Source organism: Balaenoptera ricei, chromosome X (assembly GCF_028023285.1).
Source record: "Balaenoptera ricei isolate mBalRic1 chromosome X, mBalRic1.hap2, whole genome shotgun sequence".
Taxonomy (NCBI): Eukaryota; Metazoa; Chordata; class Mammalia; order Artiodactyla; family Balaenopteridae; genus Balaenoptera; species Balaenoptera ricei.
This window is the reverse complement of record NC_082660.1, coordinates 103,450,537-103,466,690: the sequence shown is the minus strand read 5'-3', so window position 1 is coordinate 103,466,690 and position 16,154 is coordinate 103,450,537. Positions and strand designations below refer to the sequence as shown.

Genomic DNA, 16,154 nt, shown 5'->3' with positions numbered 1-16,154 from the left:
TTGTAGCTTCTATCAGTACTTCATTCTTTTCTATGGCTGATGCTCTTATCAGTTGAAATTTTTTTGCATGCTCTCATAAATGAAATTTTCTTAATTTCCTTTATGGATTGCTCATTGCTCTTGTTTAGAACTGTACCTAATTTTCATGTATTAATCTTGAATCCTTCAACTCTGCTGAATTCATTTATTAAATCTATATTTTTGTGTGTGGGTTCTTTAGGATATTCCATATGTAAGATCACGTCATCTGCAAAGAGAGGTAATTTTATTTTTTCTTTTCCAATTTTCCTCTGCCTTTTATTTTCCTTCACTTGATTTCTCTAGATAGAATTTCCAGTGCAATGTTGAGTATAAGTAGTGAAAGCAGATATCTTGTCTTTCTCCTGATCTTAAAGAATAATCTTTCATTATTTCATTATTGAGTAGGATATGCAAGCTGTGGGTTTTTCATAAATGCCTTTTATCATGTTGAGGAAGTTTCCTTTTATTCCTAGTATGTTGTGTGTTTTTAATGATGAAAGAGAGAGAGATTTTGTTAAATGCTTTTCTACATCAATTGAGATGATCGTGTGGTTTTCTTACCTTCATTCTGTTAATGTGATGCATTACATTAATTGATTTTTTATATGCTGAACCACCTGTCATTCTTGGGATAAGTCACACTCGGTCACAGTGTATAATATGATGCTGAATTTAGTTTGCTAGTATTTTGGTGAAGATTTTTGCATCTATATTCATAAGTGATATTGGTCTATAATTGTCTTTTCCTGTGATGTCATTATCTGGCTTTGGTATCTGGATAATGCTGGTCTCATAGAATGAGTTACAAATGTTCCCTAATCTTTTATTTTGTAGGAGTTTGAAAAGTATTGGTATTAGTTCTTCTTTAAATAATTGATAAAATTTGACCAGTGAAGCCATCTGGTCCAGGACTTGTCTTGTTGGAAGGTTTTTTGATTACTGATGCAATGTCTTTACTTGTTATAAAGTCTAATCAGAGTCTTTATTTCTTCTTGAGTCACTTTTTAAAAAAAATAAATTAATTTATTTAATTTATTTATTTTGGCTGTGTTGGGTCTTCATTGCTGCGCACAGGCTTTCTCTAGTTGCAGCGAGTGGGGGCTACTCTTCGTTGTGGATCATGGGCTTTGGCACATGAACTTCAGTAGTTGTGGCACGCAGGCTCAGTAGTTGTGGCTCATGGGCTCTAGAGCACAGGCTCAGTAGTTGTGGCGCATGGGTTTAGCTGCTCCGCGGCATGTGGGATCTTCCTGGACCAGGGCTCGAACCCGAGTCCCCTGTATTGGCAGGTGGATTCTTAACCACTGCGCCACCAGGGAAGTACCTGGAGTCACTTTTAGTAGCTTGCACGTTTTTAGGAATTTGTCCATTTTATTTAGGTTATGTGGTTTGTTGGAGTACAATTGTTCATTTATTCTTTTATAATCCTTTTAATTTCTGTAAGGTCAGTAATAATGCCCTTCCCCACTTTCATTTATAATTTTAGAAATTTGTGTCTTCTCTCTCTTTTTTTCTTAGTATTTCTAGTTAAAGGTTTATCAACTTTATTGACTTTATTGTGCCTTAAATCTCAATTTCTCCATTTTTTGAAGGATAGTTTAGAGTTTTGCCATATACAGAATTCTTGGTTGACAGAATTGTTGTTGTTGCTGTTGCTGTTGAGCACTTTAAATATGTCATCCCACGGCCTTCTGGCCTCCGTGGTTTCTAAAGAGAATTCATTATTAATTTTGTTAAAGATCCTTTGTAATTTTGACCATAATGTCTTGGTGTGGATCTCTTGGAGTAATATATGCTTAGCATTCATTGAGCTTAGTAAACTTGAGAGTGTCTTGTGTCTCTCAGGTGCTGTTCATTTTTCTTCATTTTTTTCTCTTTCTTCTCCTCAAACTGGATAATCTAAATTGACCTATCTCCAAGTTCCTTAATTCTTCCTTCTTTCTGCTCAATTCTGCAGTTGAATTGGTCTAGTAAATTTTTAATTGAATTTTTGTACTTCTCATCCCCCAAATTTCTATTTGATTTCTTTTTATAATTTATATCCCTTTATTGCTATTCTTGATTTGTTTAGACAAAATTCTCCTGGTTTCCTTTAGTTCTTTGTCTATGGTTTCCTTTGGCTATCTGAGCATTTTTGAGAGAGTCGATTTAAAGTCTTTGTCTAGTAAGTCTAATGCCTAGGCTTCCTCAGGATCATTTTCTATTAATTTTTTTTTTCCTGTGAATGGGCCATACGTTCTAGTTTCTTTGCATTCCTCTTACCTTTGATGAAACTTGAATATTTTGAATTTTATAATTTGGCAACTTAGGAAATTTGATTTTGCCCCAGACATGTATGGTTCAGAGGTCAGCTAGAGATTTAAGCTGAGTTTATGGTTCCTCAGAGAGGAATCTATGGTTCCCTCTATCTCTACCCTTTCCTATATGCTCCCTTGACTTTCAGCTTTGAGATTTCCTCAAACTCTGTCCTCAGTTTCTTTGGGCTACAATAACTGCAGATTTTTTGGAGGTTTAGGCACTTGACCTGACATAGACTGCATCTTCCTCTTCAACTGTAAGTCATGAAGTTTGGAAACTCAAGCAGTGCTGTTCTCTTCTTCCAAGTCTTGAGACCCTCCAGAATCTTTCTGTTTTAGGTTTTTCTCCAGTACCTTTAGACAGTTGTTTTTGTATTATGTTTAGAGTTGATAGTTTTTATCTGCAGGAAGGTTGGTTCAATACTTGGTCATACCAGAGGTGTAACTAACAACCATTGGAATTCAAGGAGCACAACAAAGAAATCAAAGACATCACTAAAAATTCTTCTAAACAAAAATGTTTATGAATGTTCATTTCTGTTCATCATTATCTTGTAACCTCCTCAGATTGTATCCACCCAGAAGCTGATTGTGTTGAGAGTTTGGGTATTCTTGAACTGTTTGACTTGCAAAAATTATTTTTCAAATTGTGTTTCAAATACACAAGTATTACCTGACTGCCATTATGTGGAAAATTTTGCTGCCATAACCACTGGAATATAAGATGCACTGGGTCAGTATTGTTATCTGTTTTATTTTTCTACTGTTTTATTCATAATGCTTAGGTCAATGCATGGCACAAAGTAGGCACTAAATAAATATTTGTTAAATTTATGAAAGAATATACCCCCCTCAACAGATCATAACCTCACTCTAAACCCAACTTCACCATATGCCAATATATAGCCTCATGAGGATACATATCCACTCTGCAAAGTCAATACACTATCTGGTCAGTTCTCAGCAGTTACATATTTAATAATGGCAAAAATGGCAATAGCTATTGTACAGTACCTGTCATATACCAAACACAGTGTTAGTTAGGTACTTCATTTTTAGTTATATTCCATACAACACAAAAATTCTGCAGTGTCAGTTCTGTTATCCTACAGTGTGAGGAAAATGTGTCTCAAAGTTTCAGACTTGTTCAAGTCTACAGTGTGAGTAAAGAATTTTGCTCCAAATCTGACACTTTTTCCTGAACACTAAGGTACCTCCTATCACCATACACTATTTCTTATTGAATAATAAATTCAATTGCTTTTATAATAGAGGACAATATTCCTTGTACAGGGTTTTCAAGAAGTCTACTTCCAAACATACAAGACGTACAATTATGGCTGATCACAATTATCCCCTAAGATTCTTATTAAATATATTCCTTCCTGGATTTCACTACAGACCTGTTAATTCAAAATATTTAGAATTTCAGTGAAAATTTAGTTTTCATATTTGTCTTTTTAAGAAGACAAATGGATTTTTCAAGTTGTCTCAATGGAATTAAAGTGTATTTTCTTTAGATAAATTTATGTGATCAGGCACATTCCAGACAAGAAATATGTGAAAAGTTTTGTGGAGGTTGCATAGCAAAAAGGCCATATAGCATAATTTCCATGGGGGAGGTCAATTAGTTGAATGAGATTAAATCTTGTTTCCAGAGGTAAAAATTGTGTAGTGTTTCATAAGACATTTTCCTACATTCAGTCATTCATTTATTCATTCAAAGACTACATCAGCCTTAGTAACTCCAAAAATCACAGGCATCCCCACCAATATTGACAATAATGGCAAAGACTGAAAAATAGACACTGTAAAATTTCAGTTCATTTGTGCAAATGAAAAAATACAAGGGCTTTATTTCTATGAAATAATGGAGACAAGCTTTGCCTTGCACAAAGTAGGCACTCAATAAATATTTGTTAAGTGTATAAAGGAATATCACCACCCTGCAGATTATAATCCCATCACAGAAAAAATAATAATTTTCCAATATTCTGATAACATAATTAAGGAATGTGGAAATGTTGGACTGTAAAGCAATCCCAAAGCTAGAATGGAAATAAAGAAGTTATAATTGATGTCTTTAAGTTAACATATATGAAAAGATGAATAACCACAAAAAAGTTTTTAAAATTCTCTAATTCATTTCATAAAATAATACAGTGTCAATATCAAAACTTACAAAATACTGAAAAAATAAGACTAGAGACAAATAACGTTCATTGATATAGATTCAAAATTACGAACAAAATATTCACAAATAGAATCCAGCAAAGAGTAAAATGAATGAAAAATACATTACAGTAAAACAAAACTTATTCCAGGACTGCAATGGTAATTTAATATCATAAAAATCTGCCAATATAATCCCTTATATTAAAATCTGTAAAGAACTTTTATGATCTTTTAATAGATTTTTAAGAATCACTTGATAAAATACAGGAGCCATTCCTAACTAAAACTTTAACTATATAGAGATAAAGGGAATCCCCTTAAATTTGATAACTTACAAAAACCAAAAGCAATTATTGTAAACAGTAATGCATTAAATACATTTCAATTACATTAAATTTAAAAATTGGACAGGACAGTCTTTACAACACCCTTGAAGAAGCTACTATAACCATACTCAGTGAAGGAAGGGTGGATGTTGTTGAAATTAAAAGAAAGAGGACTTCTCAAATAAGAAATAGAACTTATGAAAAGAACCAAATGAGAAGTTTAGAGCTGCAGAAAAAATCTGAAAGAAAAAAATCACCAGGTGGGCTCAATAGAAGAATGGATATGGTAGATGAAGAGTCATTAAAACTGAATGCAGATCAATAGAAATTATCCAAACTGAACAAGAATGAGAAAAAATTAAAAATAAATGAACATAGTAGGGACCTATGGGACATATGTATGCGTCTAACATTTGTGCCATTGAAATCTGAGGAGAGGAGAGATTGATACAGAAAAAAACTATTTGAAGAAATAACTAAAATATTCCATATTTGATGAAAAATAAATTTACAGATTTAAGAAGTTCTGCAAAACCCAAATGGTTAAACTCAAATAAAATCATGCCTAGACACATAATAATCTGGTGAAAACAAAAGATAAAGAAAAAACTTTTGAAGCAGCTGAGAAAAATGACTCTTTCATCAGAGGCCAGAAGGCAGCATAATCACAATTCAGAATTTTATATCCAGTGAAAATATCTTCAGAGAATGAATATGAAAGAAATAGATTTTCATAGGAGGGGAAACTAAGAGATTGGTTGTTAGGAGACTTACTTTAAAAAATTTTAAGGATGATCTTCAGAAAGAAAGAAAACTTGTAAAAAATATACAAACAGCTCATGCAGCTCAATATCAATAAAACAAACAGCCCAATCAAAAAATGGGCAGAAGACCTTAATAGACATTTCTCCAGGGAGACATACAGATGGCCAAGAAACTCATGAAAAGATGCTCAACATCACTAATTATTAGAGAAATGCAAATCAAAACTACACACCGGTCAGAATGGTCATCATCAAAATGTCTACACATAATAAATGCTGGAGAGGATGTGGAGAAAAGGGAACCCTCCCACACTGTTGGTGGGAATGTAAGTTGGTACAACAACTATGGAGAACACTATGGAGGTTCCTCAAAAAACTAAAAATGGAACTACCATATGTTCCAGCAATCCCAATCGGGGGCATATCCCTGGAGAAAACCATAAATCAAAAAGATATGTGCACCCCTGAAGGCAGACAGCAGAAGCAAGAACTAAAATCCTGCAGCCTGTGGAATGAAAAACACATTCACAGAAAGATAGACAAAATGAAAAGGCAGAAGACTATGTACCAGATGAAAGAACAAGATAAAACCCCAGAAAAACAGCTAAATGAAATGGAGATAGGCCACCTTCCAAAAAAAGAATTCAGAATAATGATAGTGAAGATGATCCAGGACCTTGGAAAAAAGAATAGAGGCAAAGATCGAGAAATGCAAGAAATGTTTAACAAAGACCTAGAAGAATTAAAGAACAAACACCTAGAAGAATTAAAGAACAAACAAACAGAGATGAACAATAAAATAACTGAAATGAAAAATACCCTAGAAGGAATCAATAGCAGAATAACTGAGGCAGAAGAACAGTTAAGTGACCTGGAAAACAGAATGGTGGAATTCACTTCCACGGAACAGAATAAAGAGAAAAGAAAAGAAATGAAGATAGCTTAAGAGACCTCTGGGACAACAGTAAACGTACCAACATTCACATCATAGGGGTCCCAGGAGGAGAAGAGAGAGAGAAAGGACCTGAGAAAATATTTGAAGAGTTTACAGTTGAAAACTTCCCTAACATGGGAAAGGAAATAACCACCCAAGTCAAGGAAGCACAGCGAGTCCCAGGCAGGATAAACCCAAAGAGAAACATGCCAAGACACAAAGTAATCAAATTGACAAAAATAAAGACAAAGAAAAATTATTAAAAGCAGCAAGGGAAAAACGACAAATAACGTATAAGGGAACTCCCATAAGGTTAACGCTGATTTCTCAGCAGAAACACTGCAAGCCAGAAGGGAGTGGCACTATATATGTAAAGTTATGAAAGGGAAGAAACTACAACCAAGATTAGTCTACCCAGCAAGGATCTCATTCAGATTCAACAGAGAAATCAATAGCTTTACAGACAAGCAAAAGCTAAGAGAATTCAGCACCACCAAACCAGCTCTCCAACAAATGCTAAAGGAACTTCTCTAAGTGGGGAACACAAGAGAAGAAAAGGACCTACAAAAACAAACCCAAAGCAATTAAGAAAATGGTAATAGGAATATACATATTAATAATTACCTTAAATGTGAATGGATTAAATGCTCCAATCAAAAGACACAGATTTGCTGAATGGATACAAAAACAAGGCCCTTATATATGCTGCCTATGAGAGGCCCACTTCAGACCTACGGACACATACAGACTGAAAGTGAGGGGATGGAAAAAGATATTCCATGAAAATGGAAATCAAAAGAAAGCTGGAGTAGCAATACTCATATCAGACAAAATAGACTTTAAAGTAAGGATTGTTACAAGAGACAAGGAAGGACACTACATAATGATCAAGGGATCAATCCAAGAAGAAGATATAACAATTATAAATATATATGCACCCAGTGTAGGAGCACCACAATACATAAGGCAAATGCTAACAGCTATAAAAGAGGAAATCGACAGTAACACAATAATAGTGGGCAACTTTAACACCTCACTTACACCAATGGACAGATCATCCAGACAGAAAATTAATAAGGAAACACAAGCTTTATGACACAGTAGACCAGATAGATTTAATTGATATTTATAGGACATTCCATCCAAAAACAGCAGATTACACTTTCTTCTCAAGTGCACACAGAACATTCTCCAGGATAAATCACATTTTGGGTCACAAATCAAGCCTCAGTAAATTTAAGAAAATTGAAATCATATCAAGCATCTTTTCTGACCACAACGCTATGAGATTAGAAATAAATTACAGGGAAAAAATGTAAAAAACACACACACACGGAAGCTAAACAATACGTTACTAAATATGCAAGAGATCACTGAAAAAATCAAAGAGGAAATCAAAAAATACCTAGAGACAAATGACAATGAAAACATGATGATCCAAAACCTATGGGATGCAGCAAAAGCAGTTCTAAGAGGGAAGTTTATGGCAATAAAATCCTACCTCAAGAAACAAGAAAAATCTCAAATAAACAATCTAACCTTGCACCTAAAGGTACTAGAGAAAGGAGAACAAACAAAACCCAAAATTAGTAGAAGGAAAGAAATCATAAAGATCAGAGTAGAAATAAAGGAAATAGAAACAAAGAAAACAATAGCAAAGATCAATAAAACTAAAAGCTGGTTCTTTGAGAAGATAAACAAAATTGATAAACCTTTAGCCAGACTCATCAAGAAAAAGAGGGAGAGGACTCAAACCAGTAAAATTAGAAGTGAAAAAGGAGAAGTTACAACGAACAGCGCAGAAATACAAAGCATCGTAAGAGTCTATTACAAGCAACTCTATGCCAAAAAAATGGACAACCTGGAAGAAATGGACAAATTCTTAGAAAGGTATAACCTCCAAGACTGAACCAGGAAGAAATAGAAAATATGAACAGACCAATCACAAGTAATGAAACTGAAACTGTGATTAAAATCTTCCAACAAACAAAAGTCCAGGACCAGATGGCTTCACAGGTGAATTTTATCAAACATTTAGAGAAGAACTAACACCCATCCTTCTCAAACTCTTCCAAAAACTTGCAGATGAAGAAACATTCCCAAACTCATTCTGCAAGGCCACCATCGCCCTGACACTAAAACCAGACAAAAAAAGAAAATTACACACCAATATCACTGATGAATATAGATGCAAAAATCCTCAACATAATACTAGCAAACAGAATTCAAAAACACATTAAAAGGATCATACACCATGATCAAGTGGTATTTATCCCAGGGATGCAAGGATTCTTCAATATACACAAATCAATCAATGTGATACACCATATTAACAAATTGAAGAATAAAAACCATATGATCATCTCAATAGATGCAGAAAAGATTTTGACAAAATTCAACACCCATTTATGATAAAAACTCTCCAGAAAGTGGGCATGGATGGAAGCTTCATCAACATAATAAAGGCCATATATGACAAACCCACAGCAAACATCATTCTCAATGGTGAAAAACTGAAAGCATTTCCTCTAAGATCAGGAAGAAGACAAGGATGTCCACTCTGGCCACTATTATTCAACATAGTTCTGGAAGTCCTAGCCACGGCAATCAGAGAAGAAAAAGAAATAAAAGGAATACAAATTGGAAAAGAAGAAGTAAAACTGTCACTGTTTACAGATGGTATGATACTATACATAGAGAATCCTAAAGATGCCACCAGAAAACTACTAGAGCTAATCAATGAACTTGGTAATGTTGCAGGATACAAAATTAATGCACAGAAATCTCTTGCATCCCTATACACTAACAACGAAAGATCAGAAAGAGAAATTAAGGAAACAATCCCATTTACCATTGCAACAAAAAGAATAAAATACCTAGGAATAAACCTACCTAAGGAGGTAAAAGATCTGTACTCAGAAAACTATAAGACACTGATGAAAGAAAGCAAATATGACACAAAGAGCTGGAGAGATATACCATGTTCTTGGATTGGAAGAATCAATATTGTGAAAATGACTGTACTACCCAAAGCAATCTACAGATTCAATGCACTCCCTACCAAATAACCAATGGCATTTTTTACAGAACTAGAACAAAAAATCTTAAAATTTGTATGGAGACACAAAAGACCCCAAATAGCCAAAGCAATCTTGAGGGAAAAAAAACAGAGCTGGTGGAATCAGACTTCCTGACTTTACAGTATACTACAAATCTACAGTAATTAAGACAATATGGTACTGGCACAAAAACAGAAATATAGATCAATGGAACAGGATAGAAAGCCCAGAGATAAACCCACGCACCTATGGTCAACTAATCTATGACAAAGGAGGCAAGGATATGCAATGGAGAAAAGACAGTCTCTTCAGTAAGTGGTGCTGGGAAAATTGGACAGCTACATGTAAAGAATGAAATTGACACACTCCATAACACCATACACAAAAATAAACTCAAAATGGATTAAAGACCTAAGTGTAAGACTGGACACTATAAAACTCTTAGAGGAAAACATAGGAAGAACACTCTGACATAAATCACAGCAAGATCTTTTTTGACCCGCCTCCTAGAGTAATGGCAATAAAAACAAAAATAAACAAATGGGACCTAATGAAACTTAAAAGCTTTTGCACAGCAAAGGAAACTATAAGCAAGATGAAAAGACAACCCTCAGATGCTGATGAGGGTGTGGAGAAAAGGGAACCTTCTTACACTGTTGGTGGGAATGCAAATTGATACAGCCACTATGGGGAACAGTATGGAGGTTCCTTAAAAAACTAAAATAGAATTACCATATGACCCTTCAATCCCACTACTGGGCATATACCCAGAGAAAACCATAATTCAAAAAGACACCTGCACCCCAATGTTCACTGCAGCACTATTTACAATAGCTAGGTCATGGAAGTAACCTAAATGCCCATCGACAGATGAATGGATAAAGAAGATGTGGTACATATATACAATGGACTACTACTCAGCCATAAAAAGGAACGAAATTGGGTCATTTGTAGAGACGTGTATGGACCTAGAGACTGTCATATAGAGTGAAGTAAGTCAGAAAGACAAAAACAAATATTGTATATTAACGCATATATGTGGAATGTAGAAAAATGGTACAGATGAACCGGTTTGCAAGGCAGAAATAGAGACACAGATTTAGAGAACAAAAGTATGGACACCAAGGGGGGAAAGCTGGGTGGAGGGTGGTGATGGAATGAATTGGGAGATTGGGATTGACATATATACACTAATATGTAAAAATAGATAAGTAATAAGAACCTGCTATATAAAAATATAAAAAAATAATGTTTTTAAAAAAAGAAGAAAAAATATTTCAGACGTGGAAAACACAATATACTGGCTTCAAAATTTTTAAAAAGGCAAAATTAAAATGAATAAACATTTAATCAAAAAAAAATACATGCACCCCAATGTTCATTGCAGCACTATCTACAATAGCCAAGACATGGAAGCAACCTAAAAGTCCATCAAGAGAGGAATGGATAAAGAAGATGTGGGACGTATATACAATGGAATATTACTCAGCCATAAAAAGGAACGAAATAGTTGCATTTGCAGAGATGTGGATAGACCTAGAGACTGTCATACAGAGTGAACTAAGTCAGAAAGAGAAAAACAAATGTTGTATAATATCACTTATATGTGGAATCTAGAAAAATGGTACAGCTGAACTTATTTTCAAAGCAGAAATAGAGACACAGATGTAGAGAAGAAATTTATGGATACCAAGGGGAGAAGGGGGGATGGGATGAATTGGGAGATTGGGACTGACATATATACACTACTATGAATAAAATAGATGACTAATGAGAACCTACTGTATAGCACAGGGAACTCTACTCAGTGCTGTGTGGTGACCTTAATGGGAAGGAAATCTAAATAAGAGGGGATATATGTATACGTATAACTGATTCACTTTGCTGTACAGTAGAAACTAACACAACATTGTAAAGCAACTATACTCCAATAAAAATTAATAAAAAATGAAGTTTCCTGTTTTAAAAAGAAAGAATAAGTGAGGAACAACAGAAATGGTAAACAATCTGGGAAAATATAATAATTATTTTTCTTTTCTTAAATCTTTAAAATATATGTGACTGTCAAAAAGAAAAATTATAAAATCATCTGAAGGTTCTCAATGTATATAGATGTACTCCATATTGCAATTAAAACAAAAAGGGGGATGGCCAAGGGGACTATATGGTTGTAAGTTTTTTATATTCACTTGAAGTGAATAAAATACTAATTATAAGGAAATTTTGACAGATTAGGTATGTATATGTCAATCTAAGAGGCAATCACTAAAAAATTGTACAGAGAAATATAGTAAAAATTCAACAGATCAATAAAAATGGAATACTAAAATGAAATGCGGAACCCACCAAATTATTCAGAAATAGAAAAAAAGGAATGAAAAAGTGAAGGGATAAATAGAAAATAATAAAATAGCAGACATAATTACAAACAAATTAATAATTGCATTAAATGTATATGGTATAAGGTGTAATTTGTATCAATTTAAAGAGATAGCCACATTGGATTAAAAAGAAGAACAATAATACTATATGCTGTCTATAAGAAACCTACAAGTTTAAATATAATGTAGATAGATATATAGTAAGAGAATGGAAAAAGATAAACTATGCAAACACTAATCAAAGAATGCTGGAGTTGCTATATTAATATTAGACAAAGTAAATTTCAGATCAAAGAATATTACTAGGGATAACAGAAACCATTTTATAGTGATAAAAGTGTCAATTCCTCAAGGGAATATAACCATAGTAAAGATTTATGCACCTAATAACAGAGATTCAAATTTCATGAAGCAAAAAAAAAAAAAAGAAAAGAAAGAAAACAAAAGTACAATCACTATATATATATATATATGTATATATACACACACACACACACACACACACACACACATATATATGTACAATGGAACATTGTTTCATCTTCAAAAGAATGAAATTAGGATACATACTACAACATGGAGGAACCTTGAAGACATTATTCTTAGTGAAATAAGCCAGACACAGAATGATGACTCCACTTATATAAGGTTTGTAAAATAGTCAAATTCACAGAGACAGAAAGTAGAATGGTAGTTACCAGGGGCTGGGGGAAGGGAGCAAGAGGAGTTATTGTTTAATGGGTACAGAGTTTCAGTTTGGAATGATAAATTCCGGAAATGGATAGTGGTAATGGCTTCACAACAGTGTGAATATACTTAATGTTACTGAACTGTATGCTTAAAAATGGTTAACATGATGAACTTTATGATATGTATCTTTTACCAAAAAAAGGAAATAGCACTTTTCCAGCCACCTTAGAAGCCCTTCCATGTGCTCTGACCCAATTGTAAACCCTTCTTCCCCCAAAATTAACCACAGTCCTGACATTTACAGTAACCAGTAACTTAACATTTTTTTATAGCTCTATCAATAAAGTGTGCATTCCCTAGGGGAAAAAAAGTACAATCACAATTATACTTTGAGATTTCAACATCTTTTCTTCAGTAGTTAACATAACAAGTAGACAGAAAATTACCAATGATATGAAAGAACTGAACAGCACTAAACAAACTACAACAAATTGGCATTTACAAAACACTCTACCCAACAATAGGAGTATACACATTCTTTTCAAGAGCTCATGGAAATCGATTGGGAAACAACATATCCTGAGCCATAAATTAAATCTTGAGGAATTAAAATAATTGATATCATACAATGTATATTCTCTGACCATAACAGAATTAACCTAAAAATCAGTAACAAAAAGATATCTTGAAAAAGTCAAAGCATCTGGCAATTAACACAGGTCTACACAATCCATGTTTCAAAAAGGAAGATAAATTAACTTAGAAAATAATTTGAACTAAATGAAAATTAAAACATCAAAATTTGTGTGACGGTGTTAAAGCAGTACTCAGAGGGAAATTACTAACATTAATGGTTTATTTTGGAAAAGAAAAAATATCTCAGATCCATGATCTAAGCTTCCATATTAAATGGACAAAGAAGGGTAAAAATTAAATCCAAAGTATCAGAAGAAAGGAGGTAATAAATACAAAAGCAGAAATCAATGAAACTGAGGAAAGACAATAACAGGCAAAATTCAATGAAATGAAATGTTGGTTATTTGAAAAGATTGATAAAATTGATAAACTTCCAGACAAACTGAGAGAGAAAAATAAAACTAGAAGACACAAATTATCAATATCAGTGATGAAAGAAGGAATACCTCTATAGACTCCATAGACAGGTATAAGGGAATTATAATTATAAACAATGGTTTGCCCATAAATTTTGTGGGATTTGGGGGTCCTTAGACATGAAATCACAAATTTCTTGAACCGTGCATCGAGGCCAGAATTTCAGTGGAGAGTGTGCTGCTGAGAATAAAATAAAATAAAACAAAATAAAATAAAATAAAATAATAAAATAAAAAGGACACAAGAGCTCTGAATCCCCAAAGCTGAGTCAGCCTTTTCCTTAGCCTAACATTGGCCCACTTGCACTCTTTGAAGACTGCCAAAGCCAGGGCAGTTTACTGGAAACTTAACCCAGATTTGAATGCATAGTGAATAAAGCCTTTTTAGAACTCCAAAGTCTTTTGAGATGGCCAGGTTATCGTGGACTCTAGCTTAAAGTCTGGAAAACTCAATGGCATCCTAGGCTGTCACTCAGGTTGATGCTATTGACAGAATTGATTATCAGCAGCATCTCCTATAGATCAGTAATTTCCATATACAGGTCCATAGTGAAATTTTCAGTCTACGGAGAAAATTGAGAAAGTAAGTATGACAGTGTATTTTTAATAAAGCTATATTTATTCCATTTAAATATATTTTATTTAATAAATAAATTAGTCCAATAAATATATGGACTTATTTTTATTCTGAGATTATCCTCCCTAGAGAATCCAGAAGTAGAAGAGTCTAGCCCATAAAATCCAGTAAAGCTGGATTTTGCTTTACTATTTTATTCCTTATCCCATGTTTTTGAAGGGCTCAGCCCTGTTCTTGGTGTTTCCTATCACCTTGCCTTTGATGGAGTCTCCTGGATATCATTGGATACTGCATCTTACATCAATTATTTCTTCTAAATGCTTTTGGGGAATGCCACTAACTTTTTCCCTTGGAATCACCCCCACTCCCTTGCAACTTGATTCTTCCCCGATACTAGACTGTGTTTGCACCCACTTGAACTTGATTTAGAATTACTGGATCTTCTCTGGGCCACTGCACCCAAATCTCCTGCTTCTGAAGTTGAGACATTTAAAAAAGTATTACCTTGACACTCAGACCTGAAATTCTGGGCTGCTTTTTAGGCTATAACCTTTGCTTCTCTCTGCAGTAGGAATTAAATTCTCTCTCCCTCTATCTACTCTGTCTCTGACCACCCTAAGTAAATATGTCCAACTACTAAACTCACCTACCTTGGTGTAATGCTGAGAGGAGGAGGTGCAATTCTGGAGGCATTACCTGTATGGCTAGTGGAGTTGCTGGGAACTCTGCAGGTCCTTCATCTGGCTACTATTGTTCAATAATTTCCTACTGGCCCTGAGTTTACAGATCCACTCATACACCCACTGTCTCTTATGAGCCAAGGTCATAGAAAACAGTACTCTATTCTCTAATGAAGATTTGTCAGAATGCCTTTCTAGTGATGTAGCTCAGCATCTGTACTTCCTTGACACGTAGATTTTATGGTTCTTCAGTGAGGCAGAGTGGTGTTTCTGGTATATGTCCTGATGATGTGGGCGGTCTGGTATGTCTCGACGATGTGGGCGGGGAGATGGGACATCCTACATATGCAACCAGCCAGCCCCCTCTTAGTATAAAATAGGGATTTCCTGGCAGCACTATGCAGGATGTTCAACCTCCCCGCCCATGTGACTGTTAACTGCTGCATCATGAAGTTCCTTCCAGTTTCTGTCAAAGGACTTGTCGCTTGATGTGTCTTTGTGTGAACCATTTCTGGGTGACCTCTTCCAAGCTGGTCTTCTGTTCCCGATGAACTGGCTGTGATTACTAATGGCCTACATGATCTAGAAGCCTGGTAACTAATAACCCACCTCTTACTCAAATTTAAACCCCGTATCTCTAACAATATACTTTTCCATCAACTTAAATAAAAAGAGAAAATTCTCTTGACATGGATGCCAAGATATATCATGGATTACAAACACTCTCCAGTTCCACTTCCAATTTTGTCGACCCTTACTAAATAAATAGATAAACCTCTAAATTATATAAGCCACTCTAAATAATATAAACACAGACTTCTTATATTACAGTAGAGGCAATTCTATTGCTAGAAGAACCTAGATGGGCTGCATACACTTATCCCAGTTATCCCAGGTTATCCCAGTTGAAATTAACCATCTTATATGTATCACAAGTTATTTGCCAAAAACATAGGTCTAGAAGCATCATCCTGAGACTCGCTGCTCTGTGGCTATGCAGTCTGACTACCTGAAATAAATAAGAAATAATAAATAAGAAACTTAGCTAGAGACAGATTCTGTCGGCCTCGTTCTTTCAGCTGAATAAATTTTGCATTATGTACTTTCTTATCTCAAGCCTCTCAGCTCTGAGAACTCT

The 16,154-nt window shown here is 34.4% G+C and overlaps 1 protein-coding gene across 1 annotated transcript in view; it reads right to left on the bottom strand.

The window, feature by feature from the left end:
* Nucleotides 1-16,154, bottom strand: part of HTR2C (5-hydroxytryptamine receptor 2C) — a 114,096-nt gene that overhangs the window by 37,555 nt on the left and 60,387 nt on the right. The window lies entirely within an intron of this gene.